General features: G+C 41.4%; 2 pseudogenes across 2 annotated transcripts; both read left to right on the forward strand.

The window, feature by feature from the left end:
* Positions 1 to 400: 400 nt before the first annotated feature.
* LOC308552235 (survival of motor neuron-related-splicing factor 30 pseudogene) lies at positions 401 to 2834 on the forward strand (annotated as a pseudogene). The gene is made up of 3 exons: positions 401 to 452; positions 851 to 948; positions 2102 to 2834. The product of its transcript is annotated as a survival of motor neuron-related-splicing factor 30 pseudogene (transcript).
* A 5321-nt stretch (positions 2835 to 8155) lies between these two features.
* On the forward strand, positions 8156 to 11287 carry LOC308549098 (disintegrin and metalloproteinase domain-containing protein 21 pseudogene; annotated as a pseudogene). Its single transcript has 2 exons — positions 8156 to 10620; positions 10712 to 11287. The product of its transcript is annotated as a disintegrin and metalloproteinase domain-containing protein 21 pseudogene (transcript).
* Positions 11288 to 20111: the final 8824 nt, after the last annotated feature.

Consider the following 20111-nt stretch of genomic DNA (forward strand, 5'->3'; position numbering starts at 1 on the left):
TGAAGTCTTTGAAGTTTACGTTTTCAAGGTCCACAATTACATTCAGAGAAGAAATAGATTTTTCTAAGGTTGTGTGATGATCAAAAAAGCCTCTAAGCCCAGCTGGTGTGTCTCAGTGGTTGACCCATGAACCGGGAGGTCACAGTTTGATTCTCGGTCAGGGCACATGCCCGGGTTGCATGCTCGATCCCCAGTGGGGGACATGCGGGAGGCGGCCAATCAGTGACTCTCTCTCATCATCGATGTTTGTCCCTCTCTCTCCCCCTTCCTCTCTCTGAAATCACTAAAAACATTGCTTTTCTTTTTTTCTTTTTTTTACCCCCAAAAAAGCCTCTAAGAAAAGCCAGCCCAATTTAAGCACTTACAGGCCAACTCTTATCATTTTTCTTCTTCTTCGGTTATGCTAAAGCTGGGGTATTCCAAGTATGATGAGTTCAGCATCCCTCCTTATTGTAAGGCTTTCACATAAGGAAGGGGCCACTGATGACTGATCCATCATTTCCTAAGGCCTCGGGTTATTGTGTCATAGTATCTCACATTCAAAATCACGGGAATTGACTCATCACAGCCTGTCTATAAATTACAGAATGGCACCGACTGTCTCATACATAGGGTGTTTCCAAAAAAGTGTATATACATTCTTGAATAATTATAAAGGCCGTGTTTTATGAAAATACATTTAATATTCCAAATTGAGCTATGGGCTGTTACAGTGTGTATACATTTTGGGGGGACACCGTGTATATATGAAGACAAAATTTTAGGTAAGAGGAAACAGGAAGCGGTCACTTCAGAAACAGTGCACTAGAACAGAGTCTGACAAGTGGTGTGTTGTGTTTGTGCTATTTAGATGCCTCAGGCCAAAGTTTACATCTCTTTCTGAAAATATGGGATGCAGATGAGGCCAGCCACCAAATGGTGGAGGAAGGATGCAGCAGTGGAGAATCGGTAGGATCGCCAGTGTGTGACACTGTAACTTGTCCATCTTTTATAGAGCTCTCATGGCCAGCACTTTGTGTCCGGTTGGCTTCTCTGGTCGAGTGATCTGGACCTTCATCCATGATGGGCCTGAGCCCCTGCTTCCTTTACTCTTATCAAATATGGGCGCTCCATCAGCAACTGTCATCAGTATCTCCTAAAATCGAGGTTGGATGACCATTTCCTAAGAGGGTTATTTCTTGCTGATCCATGGGCAATTGTTGAAACTAGACTGTCTTCCTGGGGGGTGGGGGTAGGGGGTGGGGGGTGGGTAGCAATTCTGTTTCTGTTTCAGCAGCCTGTTTACCAAAGCATGTGAACTCTGGGCCCTGTAACATTTTCCCTCTTTTTTCCCCACTTTCCCAGTACTGGTTCATATCCTCAGTGATCTGTTTCGTATTTGTTAAGGGCCTGTTGTTTCCCTCAGGCTGTTTAATTTGTACTACAGTAAGTTTGAGTGTGTGTGTGTATGTGTTTTCTTTGGTTATCATGCTCTCTCCAAAAGTGTGAAGTAAGATTTTGACACAAGGATGGGTGTCGTCTGCCAGTCTACAATGTTTCCAAATAGCATTGACAATTCAGGTTATATGCCATAACTTCTAAAGAGGTGGCTGTGTCATGTTAAGACCTAACGTGTGTATTCCTTAAAAGTGGTTTCTAATTGGTGCCAGATATTCCAGACAGATCCCTTACAGCCTAGTCAACACAGCTGGACTTTTCCTAATTATAACATAAGAGCAGAAATGCTCAGGGTTAGCCTTAAATTTCATTTAACCCTATTTCTAGGGCTTTGGCATATGGAGAAATGGAGTTGTTACCGGGCAAAGGCAAGGGGGACAAGTGAATATAACCGTTGGGGGCAGAGTTCCAAATGTTTATCCATGGCACATGAAGCCTGGCTCTTTATGAAATTGTTTTCTGATGAGAATAGAAATTACTATTCTTTTCTTCCTCCCAGTGCCTGGCTCCCAGCTCCCCTCCCTCCCCCCTCCTTGCAGATGTTTTTTCCAGATGAGGCGCCTTGTTTTCCTTCAGGAGATTTTCTTGCTGCTGCCACCCCTGGGCTCATTTGCCCTGATCCCTTCTGGCCGCCCTGCCCCTAACCCCACACAAGATGTGAGAGGATCTAGCAAAACAGCTGGCAAGCTACAAAGCTGAACTTCATTCAGCAAGTTGAAGTTGCACTGTCTGGAAATGGAGAGAATGAAGATTTCCTAAAATTGAAGAAAGATTTACAAGAAGTTACAGAACTAACCAAAGACCTTCTGTCAACTCAACGTTCAGAAACTCTTGCAAGTTCAGACTGTTTTGCTTCTACTCAGCCCACTCATTCTTGGAACGTAGGGGACAAGTGTATGGCAATCTGGAGTGAAGATAGACAGTGTTATGAAGCGGAGATTGAGGAGATAGATGAAGAAAACAGCACCGCTGCAATCACCTTTGCTGGCTATGGCAATGCTGAAGTGACTCACTGTTGAACCTCAAGCCTGTAGAAGAAGGAAGGAAGGCCAAGGAGGACAGTGGCAGCAAACCTATGTCCAAAAAAGAAATGATTGCCCCGCAGCATGAATATAAAAAGAAGAAAGCTTTGAAAAAACCACAGAGAATAAAAGATCTTGAGCAGGAGAGAGAGGACCAGAAAGTGAAATGGCAACAGTTCAACAACAGGGCCTATTCTAAAAACAAAAAAGTCCAGGTAAAGAGGAGTATTTTTGCTTCACATGAGAGTGTAACTGGCAAAGTTGGAGTAGGAACTTGTGGAATTGCTGACAAGCCTATGACACAGTATCAAGATACCTCTAAATATAATGTCAGACATTTGATGCCTTAATAATCAGAAAAGCAGTTGGATTTCATCTCTGCAGGGCTTTACATTTACCTTTTTATCCTTATATTTTTCTAAAGGTAAATTATTTGTTAGATGAGTAAGGCAGATGCCATTGTCGTCATTGTTTGCCTTCGGTAGAATGAAGCTTGAAGAAATGGCTTTGATAACCGCTATTCATTTAACTTGCTTCATTGCTACCACCAGTTTCCTCAGTTTGTTGGGTAAAGCAACTTTTCTAGATAGATGGCTGTTTAAATACAGCAGTTAGATGAATTGTTGATCTTTGTAATATCAGGCCCATACTTTTTGTGAAGTCCTAACCTGGAACTTTGAGAAGCTTTGAACTTGCCACATATTCTAGCAATTCACTGGAACATCAAGGCAAAACGCCAAACTTCCAGAGATCTTTTAAATTTTTTTTCTTATTTCCCACTTAAACTTAGCTGTTGGCCAGTTAAGCCTAAAAATAGGTTAATTTATAAATGACAAAGGCCATTTTGAGGTTTTCCTTCAATAACTTGTTTCCTCAGCCTGTTAGGCCATCTCTAAAATGTATCCAGCTCTTTTACTTACATTGAGTTTTAGTTTTATGTAAGAAACCATGTTTTAGGACCAGCTAACTTTTCTAATGTTTTTGGGTGTTTTTTATGTACATTTGCTTTTTTCCTGTTGGTTTTTCACTTATGGTAGTGGTACCATTTTTTTGGATGTGAAATGTTTATATGAGAAAACAAAAAGCTGATGTATAGCCCAGTAAACAGTGTGGGTACTATTTTTGTAAAAATACAAACGAAAAAAAAACCAAGGCTAAATTAATGAGCAAGAGTACTAATGTTTCATCATTAAAAATTTGTTGTATTTCTTGTGCATTAATCCGACCGTAATGTCCGTGTATATTATGTTCATGTAGCTGTGTTTGCAATTTTTTGTTAATTAGATCAAGTTGTCAGCATTTGCTGGTGTTAAGTAAACATAGTTATCCTGACTTGAGTTTAAGCCAAATATATGCATAGAAAAGTGTCTTCCTGTTAATGGAAGATGGTGAATTTTTTAATGTGTTAATTTCAGTTTTTGTATGTTTAATTTTTATTAAATAAAGTGTTTTTAAAATCTCAAAAAAAAAGATAGAATAGAAATTGTCACATTTTTAAATTAATGGCTGCATGCCTTCCACTTGAGGCCATGCTAATTTGCTCTAGCAATGACCGCACATCTGACCCAGCAGCTACACTAAGAGATTCTACTGGCTAGAGCTTGATGTAATTAAGGTCATTTTTCAGGATCAATACGTTTTGCGTAGGGGCCAGATTGGTGATTTGAATGGGATCTGATAGAGGCAACCACTGCTACATCTTCTAGTCTTTAATGATGGCACTTAGGTCCACCTTCCCTCACAGAACACAATATTGTCCTTGATTTACTATACCGGCCAGGGGTAGAGGGCCATTTAAGAACTTCTACCTGTGGTAAGATGACACCAAAGACCCTATGAGGACATTATTCTAACTGCTGAAGATGTCAATCCCAATTATCTACCTAGGGTGTCCCGAAGACCACTGAACCACCGCAATCTCTACGTCAGCTAGGACTCCACTTACTGACTGATGTCCAAAGGCTGCCACTGTAACAGTGTCCATGATGATTTTTTGGAGCTCTGGGTATCCATGTCAGTGCAGACACTATACCCAATAATCCTCTCAACTCTAAATATTTATCTCTGGCATACAGACTCCCACGAAAATGGCTGTAGGTTTCTTGAGGGAAGAACAAACATAATGGTTACATTATATGTTTGTTATAATGTTGATATGTCCTTCCTCTTAGGAACCCACTGATCTCCTTAGTCAATAGATTCTGTATCTGAAAATTGACTTTGTTCCAGGAACTGAACTGAAATCATGATTTTATATCCCTTTAAAAGAGATCTACCCAGAGTTAGAGTTAATATTTTATTGACTTAGTTTTTACTCTATGCAATATTTATATAGTTGAAATCTTATAGATGATACATTTTGGCAAATATTATACCATAAATTCTCTCATAAACCATTGTGAGCATATTTTTCTTAAAAACATTATAATAGGACATGCAATTTAAAAAACATGTGTATAAAACAAAATAGCAAGGTTTTAAATTGTATAATTAAAAATATATTGAATATGGTAATTTAAAAGGGTATTAACCAAGTTTGACTCTGTACAAGTTGATAGCCAGAATATTATGTTGGATAATGGGAAGTTTAATTTTTGTTTTGTTCTCCTTGAGCATGGGTGGGGTAAGGTGTTGTGGATAGGGTGACTAACCATTCCAGTTTACCTACGACTGAAGGGGTTGCTGGGATATGGGACTTGCAGTTTAAAAGCCAGGAACCAAGACAGCCCAGGGCAAACCAGAATGAATTGCTTACCCTAACTGTCAGTTAAAAACTGGTAAATAGGGAAGAGTTGAAAGTAGGGAAAATTGACAGGCTCAGTCCTCAAATACGTAGATGTGATCTTGGAACAGAAGATGAGGGGCTACTACCTGAATCCGGGGGAGGATCACTCGTCTCCTGAGACTGGACTATGGAGTGGGGTAAAGGAAAAGTAGAAATGGGCTTGGATGCAGATGGGTTTGTACTGGTGAAAATCCTAGAAGCCATTTTGTCTTTGAATTTGGCATCACTATAGATGTATATTTTTACTATATTCCAGAGTAAGAAATCCATTTTATATTGTGCCCCAGTAGCCACATACACAAACACCCCCCAAATTTTGGCACCATATGCATAAGAGTTGCTAAGGAATTTCTAGGAATGTCCTCTGATATTTTTATTCAATTTCCTTAAAGAAAAAAACTGCAGCTTATGACCCATTAAACTGATTTCATGACTTGCTAATGAGTCAACATTAATGACAGACAATGGGAAAACAGTGCATTTGAGCATGATAGAATAAGAGGAGATATGGGTAGGTAGTAGTCTTGAGGAATTGGAAATAGCTGTGAGGAAGGGAAGAGTTGATAAAACATATGGAGGAGGGCTGTTGTCTATTTTGAGATCCCAATAATGTTAGAGCATATGGAATTTTAAAAATGATTTTAGTGAAGCGAGAGAGATAGAAACATCAATGAGAGAGAAACATGGATTGGCTGCCTCCTGCATGCCCGCTACTGGAGATCAAGCCCACAACCCCGACATGTGCCCTGACCAGGAGTCAAACCAGTGACCTCCCAGTGCATGGGATGACACTCAACCAACCGAGCCGCACCGGCTGGGCAAGCATATGGATTTTTAATGGCACCACTTTACATTATTGATGGTAGAATGATGTTCCTTTAGGAGTTTGGGTCTCTGGGGTCCTAGAAATAATATAACAAGGGCAAAGAGTATGGTGCAAAGATTCTTTGAAGCATTTTCCTATTATTGCCTCCTCTGAGCTCTAAGAAAAATATTATGACATGGTTTATCATATCTTATCAGCCGTCTTCACACTGTATTTTTATTAGCCCTTCCAACATTCCATCCACAACTGCCACTCCATGATAAGTAACAAACATATCAAGAGAGATAAAGAGAGTATCACCCAATTTAGAGATCTTTGCCCTTGGAAATTTTTATATAGTTGAATTTATCTATGAACTTTGTTTTTCTCTTGTGAGCTACTTGCACCTGGAATAAAGTGCCTATCCATTAGCAATGGAATGTGCTCATATGGATCCAAGCTCTCTAGGTAGGTTAATGCTAAGGATATTTTTCAGACTGAAACAAGTCCTCCCCCTCTACTAGCATCCACATAGCAAGTCTAGAATAAATTATAAACTTGAATACTATATGTTAGAAAAGAAAAGATGAAATCTACTTGGTTAACTATTTAACAGTGATTGAAAGGCAACCAGAAGGTATGGACTACTGGCACTATATGTAAATTAGGAACTCAGAATATTAAGGATGTGTAAATGTAATGTCCAGGAGAATGAATGGAGAAAAGAGCAACGTGGCGTAGGAGAGTTTGAAGTAACAGCTGAGTTCTTGTCTCTATCCCTTAGGGTGAGGAGCCAGCACAAATCTTTCTAGTTCTGACTATGCATTCCGTTCTTAAGATTTTCACAAACAAATTGTTTTGAGATTCTCCCCCGCAGTGGTATATGGTAATTTTGACACAGAAATGGAAATATAGTATATGACAGAATTAAACCAGTTTTGTTTCTTTTGAAAATTAGAGTTTACTGTAGAGCTTTAGGGAGTTAAAGGTTTTGGCATAAAGTGGTTGAAGTGATAGAGCTGGTCACCTAGGTTCAAACGGAATGGAACTGAAGACAGGGACATGAGATTGAGAGAAATGGGAGATAATGAAAGACAAAAGTATGTGGGTTTTCTTTGAATCTGAGGAATAGGTATAGCAGGAGTAAGGGAGAGCTGGAATGATTAAAATTATTGGTAAGTTGCTTAGGATGTAAGAAATGGTTTGGTTTTGCTTCGTTTGGTGACAAGGTATAGATTATGACTGTGGGTGGGTAAACTGAAGTACACTGAAACTGAATTAGAGAGGTTAAAAAATGTTGAAAAATCCTTCTGGTTTTTAGATGCGTTGTCTATATACTTGCTATCATTGTTCATGATGAAGGTGGGATTTTGGGTGGCGAATAATTCACGTATCAGACTTTGAAGTTTGTACAAGAATGATAGGGAATGATTAATGGAAAAGTGAGAAAGGAAGGTTAAAAATTAGTGCAGTCAAATGTAGCAGGATGAATGGTTTGGAGATGACTTTGTGGGCTGTCTAGAATAGGAACCCAGGCTCTAGACCATGAGGTACATAGGGCTTCTGAGAATTGGATTTCTCTATTGTGAGCTTTAGGGAAAGCAGTAAATTCTGCTGAAGCTCAAATTTAGTAAGGTAAGTAAATATGGGGAGCTCTATGAAGAAGTTTAGGATTCAGTTTGGCTCTCTTTCTCTCTCTCTCTCCCTCTTCCTTTGTCATCAAGAAAAGACAGCAGAAGTCAGAGGGGAAGCTGTACAGATGGATGATATAGAGGGATTTGAATCAGGGTAAAGGAGTATTGATAGGAGTGAATTCAGAGTCCAGGAGATTGGTAGTAGTGAGTCAGGCATCTTCATTTCCATATCTCCTATGCAAGTCTAATCAGATTAAATGAAAACCCAGGTACCTGTCACCTAACTGCAACAATTATCAACATATGGCCCATACTGTCTTATCTATAACCCTAACTTCCCACCCCCATTTATTGAAAGCAAATCCAGAGCATTTTCATGATTCATTAATCATTTTTCATGACTTGATTCTTTCTCTCTCCCACTTTCCTTACCCAATCCCACCACCTTCCCCACCCTTCTTTTTATTTTCAGTTTCAGCACTGCAGCCCTGATGGCCAACTCTGCCAGGATTCAGATCCTTAAAGGTCAGCTCTATACAATGACCAGCTCAGAGGAAGGAGCCAGACCAACAGTGTCTCACACTTTTTTTCTGGACAGATGACTCCATAATGACAGCTCCATAATGGAGGCTGGTGAGGCCAGGGTGTCCATGAGAGTAGTTCTCCTGCTGCTGTGGCTTCGAGTGTCTCTATCCCCTTCTGGCCTCTCCCAGGCTAGGCTCTCCCAGTGCCTCAGCTCCCCAGAAGTGGTGGTCCCCCTGAAGGTGCCCAGCAGGGGCAGAGATGCTAAGGCTCCGGGCTGGCTCTCCTACAGCCTTCAGTTTGGGGGCCAAAGACACATTGTCAACATGAGGGTCAAGAAGCTCTTGGCTTCCAGACACCTACCAGTGTTCACCTACACGGACCAGCATGTCCTCCAGGAGGATCAGCCTTTTGTTCCTGATGACTGCTACTATCATGGTTATGTGCAGGGTGTCCCCGAGTCCCTGGTTGCCCTCAGTACCTGTTCTGGAGGCTTTCAAGGAATGCTACAGATAAGTGACCTTGCTTATGAAATCGAGCCAATAAGGCACTCTGCTACATTTGAACACCTGGTGTATAAGATAAACACTAATGAGACACACTTCCCACCTATTCGATGTGGCTTAACAAAGAAGAATATAGCACACCAACAACTGGGATTTGAAGAGGCTGAGAAAACAACTCTGAAACAAAATTCTGATAACTGGTGGACCCACTCATGGTTTCTGGAGCTGGCTGTGGTGGTAGATCGAAATTTCTTTATTTATTCCCAAGGTAACTTCTCAAAGGTGCAGGAGGATATATTTCTTGTTATCAACATAGTGGACTCCATTTATCAGCAGTTGGGTACTTATGTGATTTTGGCTGGGATTGAGATTTGGAATCATGAAAATGTTTTCCCAATGACAAGCATAGAACAAGTTCTGGAGGATTTTGCTCAGTGGAAACAAATCAGTCTTTTGCGGCTACAGTATGATGCTGCACATATTTTCATTAAAAATTCACTTATACGTACACTTGGTATAGCCTATGTTGCAGGAATATGTCGTCCTCCTATTGACTGTGGAGTTAATAATTTCCAAGGAGACCCCTGGTCTCTTTTTGCCCTCACCGTGGCCCATGAGTTAGGCCATACTTTGGGCATGCAGCATGATGAAGAATTCTGTTTGTGTGGGCAAAGTGGTTGCATCATGAATGCTATCAGAGTGCCAGCAGAGAGATTCACCAACTGTAGTTATGCAGATTTTATGAAGACCACTTTAAACCAGGGATCATGTCTGCACAATCCTCCAAGTCCAGGGGAAGTCCTTATGCTGAAGCGCTGTGGGAATGATGTAGTTGAAGGAGAAGAGGAATGTGACTGTGGATCTACAAAGCAGTGTGAACATCACCCCTGTTGTCTGCTGAACTGCACTCTGAGGCCTGGTGCTGCTTGTGCTTTTGGGCTGTGTTGCAAAGACTGCAAGTTCATGCCATCAGGGACTTTGTGCAGACAACAGATGGGTGAATGTGACCTTCCAGAGTGGTGCAATGGGACATTCCATCAGTGCCCAGAAGATGTATATGTGCAGGATGGGATTCCCTGTAGTGACGGTGCCTACTGCTATCAAAAGAGATGTAGTGGCCATGACAAACAGTGCAGGGAGATTTTTGGTGAAGGCGCAAAGAGTGCGTCTCAGAATTGCTATAAAGAAATCAACTCCCAGGGAAACCGTTTTGGCCACTGTGGTCTAACTGGTACGGCATACCTCAAATGTAATACCGCAGACATCCTCTGTGGGAGAGTTCAGTGTGAGAATGTGGGAGACATTCCCCACCTAAGAGATCACTCTACTTTGCAGCACACTCACATCAATGATGCCACCTGCTGGGGTATCAGTTATCATTTAGGGATGGACACACCTGACATGGGTGAAGTGAAAGATGGCGCCGTGTGTGGTTCAAGAAAGATATGCATACACAAGAAGTGTGTCAGTCTCCCTCTCCTGTCACAAGTCTGCCTGCCTGAGACCTGCAACATGAAGGGAATCTGCAATAATAAACATCACTGCCACTGTGGCTATGGGTGGTCCCCGCCCTACTGCCTGTTCAGAGGCTATGGAGGTAGTGTTGACAGTGGCCCAGCATCTGCCAGAAAAGGAGTTTTCTTTCCACTAGTTATGATTCTTAGTGTGTCTCTTTTACTTCTACTGTTGACTACTGTATTTATGTATATTCAAAAACATTTTGGTCCCAAGGAGACGAAGTCTCATCCTTCAGATTAAGAAAATGCCTCTAATTTAATATCTTATGCATTATAAAGATTTAGTTTCTTGGAGTAGAAATGTTACATGCCTGAAGCACATTTCTAAGTTTACAGAAAAATGAAGAGACCTTCCTTTCAGTCAATATCAGAAACATTGCCATCAAGGAAAGGTAATTTCCAGCACCTTCCTAACTACTGTTCATTGTGTAAGCACCAAGTAAAGCTCGTTTCCCTCTGAGTTGGTGCTCTTTGTGTTTCTAGAGTACACATATGACTCACAGGAAAGCCAGGAGACCGACATCTAAAGACCCATGGGTGAGTCTTGCCTCTCCATTTATTCCCAAAGTAATTTCTCAAAGGTACAGAGGATACATTTCCTGTCAGCATAGTGGATACCATTTTTCAGCAGTTGGGTACTTATGTGATTTTGATTGGGATTGGGATTTGGAATCATGGAAATGTTTTCCCAGTGATAAGCACAGAACAAGTCAAGGCTGTAAGTTCATGCCATCAACAGAATTCTGTGGAAATCAGGTCAATGAATGTGACCTTCCAGAGAGGTGCAATGGGACATCATCTTTTCAGTGCCCAGAAGATGGATATGCACAGGACTGGATTCCCTGTAGTGGCAGTGCCTATTACTATCAAAAGAGATGTAATAAAGTTGGGAAAATTACTTAAAATTTCTAATATTCTGCTTCAGAATCTGAAAATGATGATGATAGTATCGCTTGTTCCACCCAAAGTCTTGGGTTTATTTGGTAACCAAAAGAAAGAAATTTTTGTTAAAGTGTAAACAAATTGTTGTTTAATAAAAATTCCTGGCGCTGTACCCTCTCTGTTTTCTAGCCAAGTTTGTCTGCTCTAACTCTATGAGGGCAGGGTTGTTTTTATCTGTTTTGCACACTGTTTTATCCCAAAACATACAACAGTGCATAATACGCAATAAGGAATAATATAATTAATTGCATGAAATTAATTAGGAAAAGTAAAAATAAACCGTCCTTTTTTTAAAAAAAAAACATATTTTTATTCATTTCAGAGAGAGGAAGGGGGGGGAGAGAGAGAGAGAGAACCATCAATGATGAGAGAGTCACTGATCAGCTGCCTCCTGCACGCCCCCGACTGGGGATCGAGCCCGAAACCCGGGCATGTGCCCTGACCGGGAATCAAACCGCAATCTCCTGGATCCTCGGTCGATGCTCCACCGCTGAGCCACGTCCGGCCTGGCCTTTTGTCCTGTTTTTAAAACCACTGAAGCTCCTACTCAAAACTGGGCCCTGAATATTTAAAATACTGTGTATTTACAATGCTGTTTGCTTCTAGTCCTCCAGTCTCTTTGTCCCCAATTTGTCTTCTCAGTCTATTCACAGTGTTTTTAGAAATCCTGTCTCTAGAAAATACGTATCTAATCAGGCACCCTCTATATATGGTCCAGATAACTTCTAAATGACACTCTTTGTAAACTGAGTCAAACAGCATTCTTGATATCGTTTTCTATTATGTTTTGCACACTTGGCATCCTCTGGCTGTCTGTTTTGAGTATACTTGGTTGTGTCATGTGTCTGCACATCTGTACATGTAATTCTCATTTCCAAAATGCTGTTTACCACCCTTCCCCACCCCCATCCCTACCCGTGCCCTGGAAAACTCCAATTTTTCTCTCAATAGAGGTTAAACATCCTACCTTTAGAAAGGCATCTCCTTGTGAAATGTTATGTGTCTACTTGTGTGCTTCTGTCACTCTGTGGCCGTCCCTTTGAGGCGCTCTAGGAGCAGACCAGGAGAAAGCCTGACAGTGCACCAGCCGGGACAGAAAGAGGAGCAGCACATCTCGTGGAGCCACAGAACCAGGGATGCATGAACCAAGAATACAGTCTGATTAAACTTGGAGGAAGATCTACATGTGTTAAGTATATATGGCCATTTGGAGACAAATAGCAGCTGTTCCAATTTACTGATTGTCTTTTGAAGTTTTTTTTTGTTAAAAAGAAAAGTTAAATTTGATGATAGTCAAATTTATCAACCTAATATATTTACTGAGTTTTATATTTATATATTTTTATAATTTTGTAGAATTAACCTCCTACTACAAACATAAAGTCTTACGTACTATCTTCTTTGGATTCCCAAAAAAGTAGATGATAAGACCAGGATTTAGGTGGGGTTAGTTTATTTGGAAGCACACAAAAAAGCATGTTACTGAGCAAGTTCCCACTGTGGGCTACTGGGGCTATCCCACAGAAGAAGTCATGTGAAATACACCTCGGAATATTATCCCATGGTGCAGGAGAAAGCTGTGAGGAAAAGAAGTGAGGTACAACACTTAAAGCAGGAAACTGTCAGAGATGGATATTGTTTACTGTAGCTGCCAGTGAACACTGGTGGGACAAGGGGATGTAGGGTGGGGCCATCAGCATCTGCTGTATCCAGGTTCCCTAGAAAACAGATGCTAAGGCAAGGATTAAATGCAAATCTATCTTCTGTTATACTGGTGACAATTCCTAAATACACTAATGCCTTTCTACTTTACAGGAGTGTGCTTGGCCCATTCAGGAGCAGGCCGGAAGCAACTGTTAACCAATGAGAGATGTTTTGTGACTATGTCTCACAGCTCCCCCAGTCCTCATGGGATAATTGTGAGGTGTCTAACAGTGCCTCTCAGACAGGCCACAGTAGAATTGTGTCCTGGTTGCTCAAATGGTCACTCACCCATTAATATATGCTTGAATTGCTTTTAACCCTTTCCTGTCTTAGTTTCCCACTCCTTCACCATGCACTCACATTTTGGGACAGTATCCCAGATAAACTGCTCACACTCAAATTCTTATCTCAGAGTCAAGGACAGTTGGTACCAGAAGTGTTCCTTAAAAGGCAGATCCATAGGATGTGAGATTCTAGAATTGGACGGTTACTTGTCAGAAGGCTACTAGGACCCATAGTTATAGCCAGTGGATTTGTGACAACTGGTGTGCTGCAACATCAGAAACTAAGACTCTTACTTGTGGTGTGTTAAGATAAGGTACAGATGGAAGGGGTGCCCTCGCTTATACAATAGCTTTCATGTTTGAATTAGAAATATGAGAATTGGGAAGTTAGTTAACTGATGAAGAAGCCATGAATAAAGAAAAAGACAGGCTCAGGCCAAATAAGTTGGGCATGGTACAAAAGTCCTAAGACCTCTATGAGGAGAATCTCATTCTATAGACTGTGTTGAAAATAATACCCAAGGTTTGTCATAAATATGCAGATTTTTAAAGATTACTGAATTTAGAGTTCTGGTATGTTTCCTATGTAAAAATCAGAGGTCCTATTAAGGAAGAAATGCTATCCTGAGATTCAGGATGAGGACATTTGAGTGGATGCACTTGAAAATTTGAATCCTGAGATTCTTATGAACTCCTTAGGCCAACAGAACTCACTCCTTACCCTTTGCTAGAAGAGAACAGCCTCTCATTGCCTGGATACCATGTTTCACCAAAGATTATACTAATCTTCCTAAAGATCTGTCCTTAACTTTCTCTCATTGCATCTAGACCAATAACTAGGGTCAGTACAGTTCTTAGGATAAGAGGAAGTAGATCACTGGTCAAGAGAGCTCCGGGAGCTGGCTAATATATGCCATCAGAAGCCAGGAATATATAGAAACAGATCCTGAGGATACTGCTTCAGGAGAAATAGAATATAACATTATACAAGGGAAAGCTTATAAATAAGGAGGTGCTCAGGATTTAACATTCTTGCAAAGATACCCAGAGCTGATCCTAATGTGCTGCATCTTTGAGGCTTGGAAATGTTGAACTATAATAGTTGAGGTGGAGATGCTAAAACTACTTTGGCAGAGAAGTGAATTTGGGGGTCACAATATTCAGGGAAGGTGTTTTAGCATGGATTTCTTAGAAAAGGCCAGAGAAACCACCACTAACCCCATCACTCTGAAGGCCCTGGAGGAATGTCTTCACTCAAGCAGTAGGAAATGCACATCAAGCAGAGGAAAGCAGTCAGCATTGGGACCTCAACAGTGGCTGTCTCTGTAGGCCTGGGTTGATGACTCGACAGGGTGCTTTAGAAATGGGCTCCCTAGGGTCAGTGAAGGTAAGAAGATTCCAGAATCCCAAAAAAAAAAAAAAAAAAGGTGTTAGGGAGATTAAAGATGGCCGTGGACTGAGTGGAAGCTACACTGACACTCCCAGGATCAAACTGGAATTTGATTATATTTGAACAACTAAAATATAGAAAAACCATCCTGAATAATCAACTGCAACTGAAGACGAGCTGGAGAGCACCCTCATAACCCAGGAGGAAAAGTGGAGACCACATAGAGACTGGTAGGAAGTGTGGAGGCATGAGAGGGCTGGCTGGGCCCCCACAGGCAGCAGCTGAAGGCCCAGAGGGATATCTCAGCTGTGGGGGTTCCCAATGAGGACTCTGGGGCCTAAACCCCAGGCTGGGCTTCCCAGCTAAGAGCACCAGAACTGAGAAAGGTGCCGACATAACATCTGGCTGTGAAAAGCAGCCAGGTTTCTGTCTGCCAGGGAGAAACAGCTGGAAATGCAGGCACCCTCTTAAAGAGCCAACACACAAAGTTTCATGTGCAGCCACTCACCTTGGGCACCAACAGAGGGAGGGCAGAGGGGACTGGATCTGTGTGAGGAGAATCTAGGGTTGTGGATGCTGGAGATAGAGCTCAGAGGACACCCCTCTGGATTCCTGTGCCATTCCTCCAAACTGGAGAGGACATGTTTCACAGACAGACATTTATCTTCCAAGCAGCTTTTGCCTGAGGGGGAAGCAATTGGCCCACCCTGCTGCAAAACCTCTCTCCCTACCTGTGGAGTTTGTATAGCCTGAGGCTCATTAAGAGAATCAGATTAATCAGCCTGCAGGCAGAGGCAGACCTCAGAGTGCTTTAAGTCTTTTCCTGATCTGCTTCTGGACCCAGGCCTTGGAAAAGCAGACTCTGATGTGCATCTTGGTCCTGTCCAAACGCACCCAGCCCCAACAGAGGGGATCTCAAGCTGTGGGTTGTTATAGCTCCAAACAGGGTACTCAAGGCCAGTCACAAACAGCGTCTGACATTGGCCTGCACCAGAGGCCCTCCAAAAACACTGAGAGTCCTAGCAGGCCTACCTAATATATAGAAACAAACCCGAATAGGCAGCCAAAATGGGGAGACAAAAAAGAAAAAAAAAAAAAAGCCCCAAAGGAAAGAACAAGAGAAGTCTCCAGAAAAAGAGCTAAATGGAATGGAGATAAGCAATCTCTCAGATACAGAGTTCAGAATACTGATTGTAAAGATGCTCAATAGCATGAAAAAAAGATATGGAAACTATGAAAAATGACCAGTCAGGAATGAAGAAGGACATAGCAGAAATAAAGAATACATTGGAAGAAATAAATAGCAGATTAGAGGAAGCTGAGGATCAAATCAGCGAATTAGAAGAAGGTAGAAAAAAAATCAGAGATCCAAAAAGAAAAAAACAATTAAAAAACAGGAGGACAGTCTAAGGGAGCTGTGGGACAACATGAAACGTAACAATATTCGCATCACAGGAATGCCAGGAGAGGTCGAAAGTAAGCAAGGGTTAGAGAACCTGTTTGAAGAAATAATGGCAGAAAACTTCCCTAACCTGGTGAAGGAAAAAGTCACACAAGTTCAGGAGGCACAGAGAGTCCCAAACAAAAAGAATTCAGAGAGGCCCAAGCCCAGACACATCATAATTAAAATGCCAAGAATTGAAGAAAAAGAGAGAATCTTAAAGGCGACAAGAGAAAAGCAATCCGTTACCTACGAAGGAGCTCCCACAGGCTGTCGGCTGACTTCTCATTAGGGACTCTACAGGCCAGAAGGGAAGGGCATGAAGTATTCAAGGTAATGCAAAATAAGGATCTGAAACCAAGACTACTCTATCCAGCAAGGCTATCATTCAAACTAGATGGTGAAATAAAGAGCTTCCCAGACAAAAAAAGGCTAAAGGAGTTTATCACCAGCAAACCAGCATTGCAGGAAATGTTAAAGGGACTGCTGTAATAAGAAGAAATAGAGAAACATAGGCATAAAGAATTAGAATGGCAATAAATAAGGACCTATCAATAGTAACCTTAAGGACGTTAAGGGAGAGATCAACAGCAATACAGTCATAGTTGGGGACTTTAACACCCCACTGACTTCACTGGATAGATCTTCCAGACAAAAGGTCAACACAGAAACAGTGACTGTAAATGGCACACTAGATCCGATGGATTTAATTGATATTTACAGAACATTTCACCCCAAAGCTGCAGAATATACATTCCTCTCAAATGCACATGGGTTACTCTCAAAGATAAACCACGTTAGGACACAAAACAAGTCTCTACAAGTTCAAGAAAACTGAAATCATATCAAGCATCTCAAATCACAAGGGCATGAAATTAGAAATCAACTACAGTAAAATCACTCAAAAACATTCAAACACATGGAGGCTAAATAGCATGTTATTAAACAGTGAATGGGTTACCAATAAGATCAAGAAAGAAAGAAAACCACCTTCCTGGAAACAAATGAAAGTGAACACACAGCCATCCAAAATCTATGGGACACAGCAAAAGCAGTCCTAAGAGGGAAGCTCATAGCACTGCAGGCCTACCTCAAAAGGCAAGAAAAATTTTCAGCAAACTATCCAACCCTACAACTTAAAGAATTAGAAAGCTCCCCTGTGAAACCATCCTGACCAGGGCTTTTGTTTGCTGGGAGTTTTTTTTTATTGCTGCTTCGATTTCATCAGTTGTTATTGGCCTATTCAGGTTTTCTGATTCTTCCTGATTCAGTTTTACATGATCTCACTCATATGTGGAATCTAATAAACAAAATAGACTGAGGAACAAAATAGATCCAGGGACATAGAAGCATGGAACAGACTAATGAATCTCAGTGGGAAGGTGGGGTGGGGGAGTGGTTGGGAGAGATTAATCAAAGAACTTATATGCATATATGCATAACCCATGGACACAGACAATAGTGTGGTGAAGTCTTGGGGGGGTGGGCGGCAGATGCGGGGTGGAGGAGACCGGGGGAGGGGATATCTGTAATACTTTCAATAATAAAGATAAATTAAAAAAAAATTTTTTTTTAAAAAGGTGTTCGTCCTTAACTATTAGAAACAGGTGGGTATAATTACTGTAATGGGCCCTGACCTAAGTATATCTGAGGCCATGTCTAATAGAGTTTGGCTCTCCTAGGGATGATATAGGAGGGCAGGCAATGAAGGCATTTATTGCATTATACAACAAAAAAAGATTCAAAAAGTGGTGATCAGCATACTGATGCCAACTTCTGCAACGGGTATCTCAACCAATTTTCAAATCCTGAGATCAATCATTGACCCATTGCCAACTGAAGGAAAAACCAGGTACCGTTAGGAAGCACCCTGCAATGTCACCACAAATATATGCAATGAACATCCCTTACCTTGTTTCCCCAACTGGACCTTGTTTCCCAAAGGGACTTGCTCCCCAAATGGACACACATGTACCAGAGTAACTACACAATGGCGAAAGGGGAATACTCAGATCTTTTGAAGACTATCAAATGCAAGGTCTGACCTGACAGAGATACCACAGAATCCAAAATGCCTCATGAAGGAGACCATGTTAAATAAAATCCTGATCCAAGGGCATCTCACAGTGGGTCCGATAGGTCCATGAACCCACTCTGTGGTAATTTCCCTGGCTCCTGAGTAAATAAATTCAGGAGATGACGGGACCCTCAAAATGGTTCTTTCACCTGTGAAGTCAGAGTTATGGTAGCAAAGACCAAGTGAGAAGCCTTAAATATTTCCTCCATACCCACCTATCTCCATAGTAAGACAGAAACACTAACACATCATGAGTGAGACAGCAGAGATTAGTGAGGCCACTTAACAGTTGCAGGTGGTGATCCACATCCATTCCCATTTAATTCAATAGTATTTCTGCGGCAAAGAATCAAATGGGTCTTGGTGAGTGATGGTAAATTACCATAAACTTAGCAGCTCCGATCATGGATACTGTGCTGGATATAGTAACTTCACTAGAAGAGATCAAGAAAACAACAATCTTTAACTGTAAAGGAACACAGGCACATAGAAAATTGATCAAGAACAAAATTGAGAAGGCACAGTATCAGGAAGGAAAGAATAAGGAGACATAATTAGAGACATAAATATGAAAAGATACTATGAACACTTCATGCTAATAACTTTGAGGAAAATACGAAAACAGGAGAAATGCCTTGAAAAACATAATTCACCAAAATTGACACAAAGAATTAAAAAACTGAATAGTTCTACCTCTGTTAAAGGGATTGAATCTGAAACCATAGGTTCACAAAGGATTTCAACAGTTAATTCTTCCAAATATTTTTGAGAAAACAAAGTACTGGATTGTCAGGAATCAGAGGTCTTGCCCTCATTAAACTTTATAACTTCAAGGAAACAATCATATGGAACAGGCAGTGAAGGTGAGGTCCAGAACCACCAATACCTACATTTCATCTATAACTAGGGTATGAAGGCCCTGCCATTGCATCCCAAAGCAAGAAAAATATGACAGGAAATATTTGGTCCACAGTGCTCATCCAAGTTGGCCAAGGTTTGTTTAGGCCTACAAAATAATTCAGTTTCTCTGTCTGTAAAACTGGCTTCATCACAGAATGCTTTCCTTTCCAGGTGTTCATTCCTAATAAACATCTTAGACACTAAAACTCCAATTGAGTGTCTGCTTCTGGAGAACTTAAACTATCACAATGGAGTAATTACTGATAAAGTACCAAATAGCCCTAGGGCCAGGGGAACAAAGAAAAGAAGTTGAGCTTATTAGAGTACTCATGATTAAAGGAGATCCTCTGCAGAGCAGGGACCAAGGCCCTTTAAGGAGGGCAAGTGACCAGCTAGTGCTCATGCTTCAGGAACTCAGAGGAGAATCACCCTGCTAACCCCAGAGCTGCAACTCAGATCTCTGAAGGTGTCAGTGGCTAACTGGTGCTGGTACTTCTCAGGAAGAATGAAGGTGGTTCTAACAAATCCAACAAAACTGGAACCCCAAACCAAGCATAGCTACCAGAGTGAATGGTCCCAGCCAAAATGACACTAAGTGTAACTTTTAGCACGCAGGGAATTAAACTCTCTTCTCCCCTCATCTTTCATTCCAGGCTACTTCTCTGCCCCCTTTTGGCATAGCTACCTGGAAGAGTGCTGGCAAAACAGAAATGGGGTATATAGTGGCACATCCCAGACATTACATCTTACAGAACAAAGGTGGGAGAAGGTTTAGATCTGATAAACATCAGCTTCAAAATGTGTCTTTGCTGTTCTTCTGCTCAAGGTACATAAAGAGACGACTTCCACGGAGCATCTGAGATCTTGGTCCCCAGCATGTTCTCAATTTGGCTCAAATAAATTCTTTTTCAAAAGTCTTTTTATAGATTTTAGGGAGGAAATGAGAGAGAGAGAAACATCGATGTGAGAGAGAGACATTGATCAGCTGCCTCCTGCATGCCCCGTACTGGGGATCCGAGCCCACAACCCAGGCATGTGCCCTGACTGGGAATTGAACCAGTGACTTTTCAGTGCACATGACAACACTCAACAAATTGCGCCACATCAGCCAGGGTTCAAATAAATTCTTATAAAAATTCTTTAAA

Source organism: Miniopterus schreibersii (assembly GCF_964146895.1).
Source record: "Miniopterus schreibersii genome assembly, chromosome: 1".
Lineage (NCBI taxonomy): Eukaryota > Metazoa > Chordata > Mammalia > Chiroptera > Miniopteridae > Miniopterus > Miniopterus schreibersii.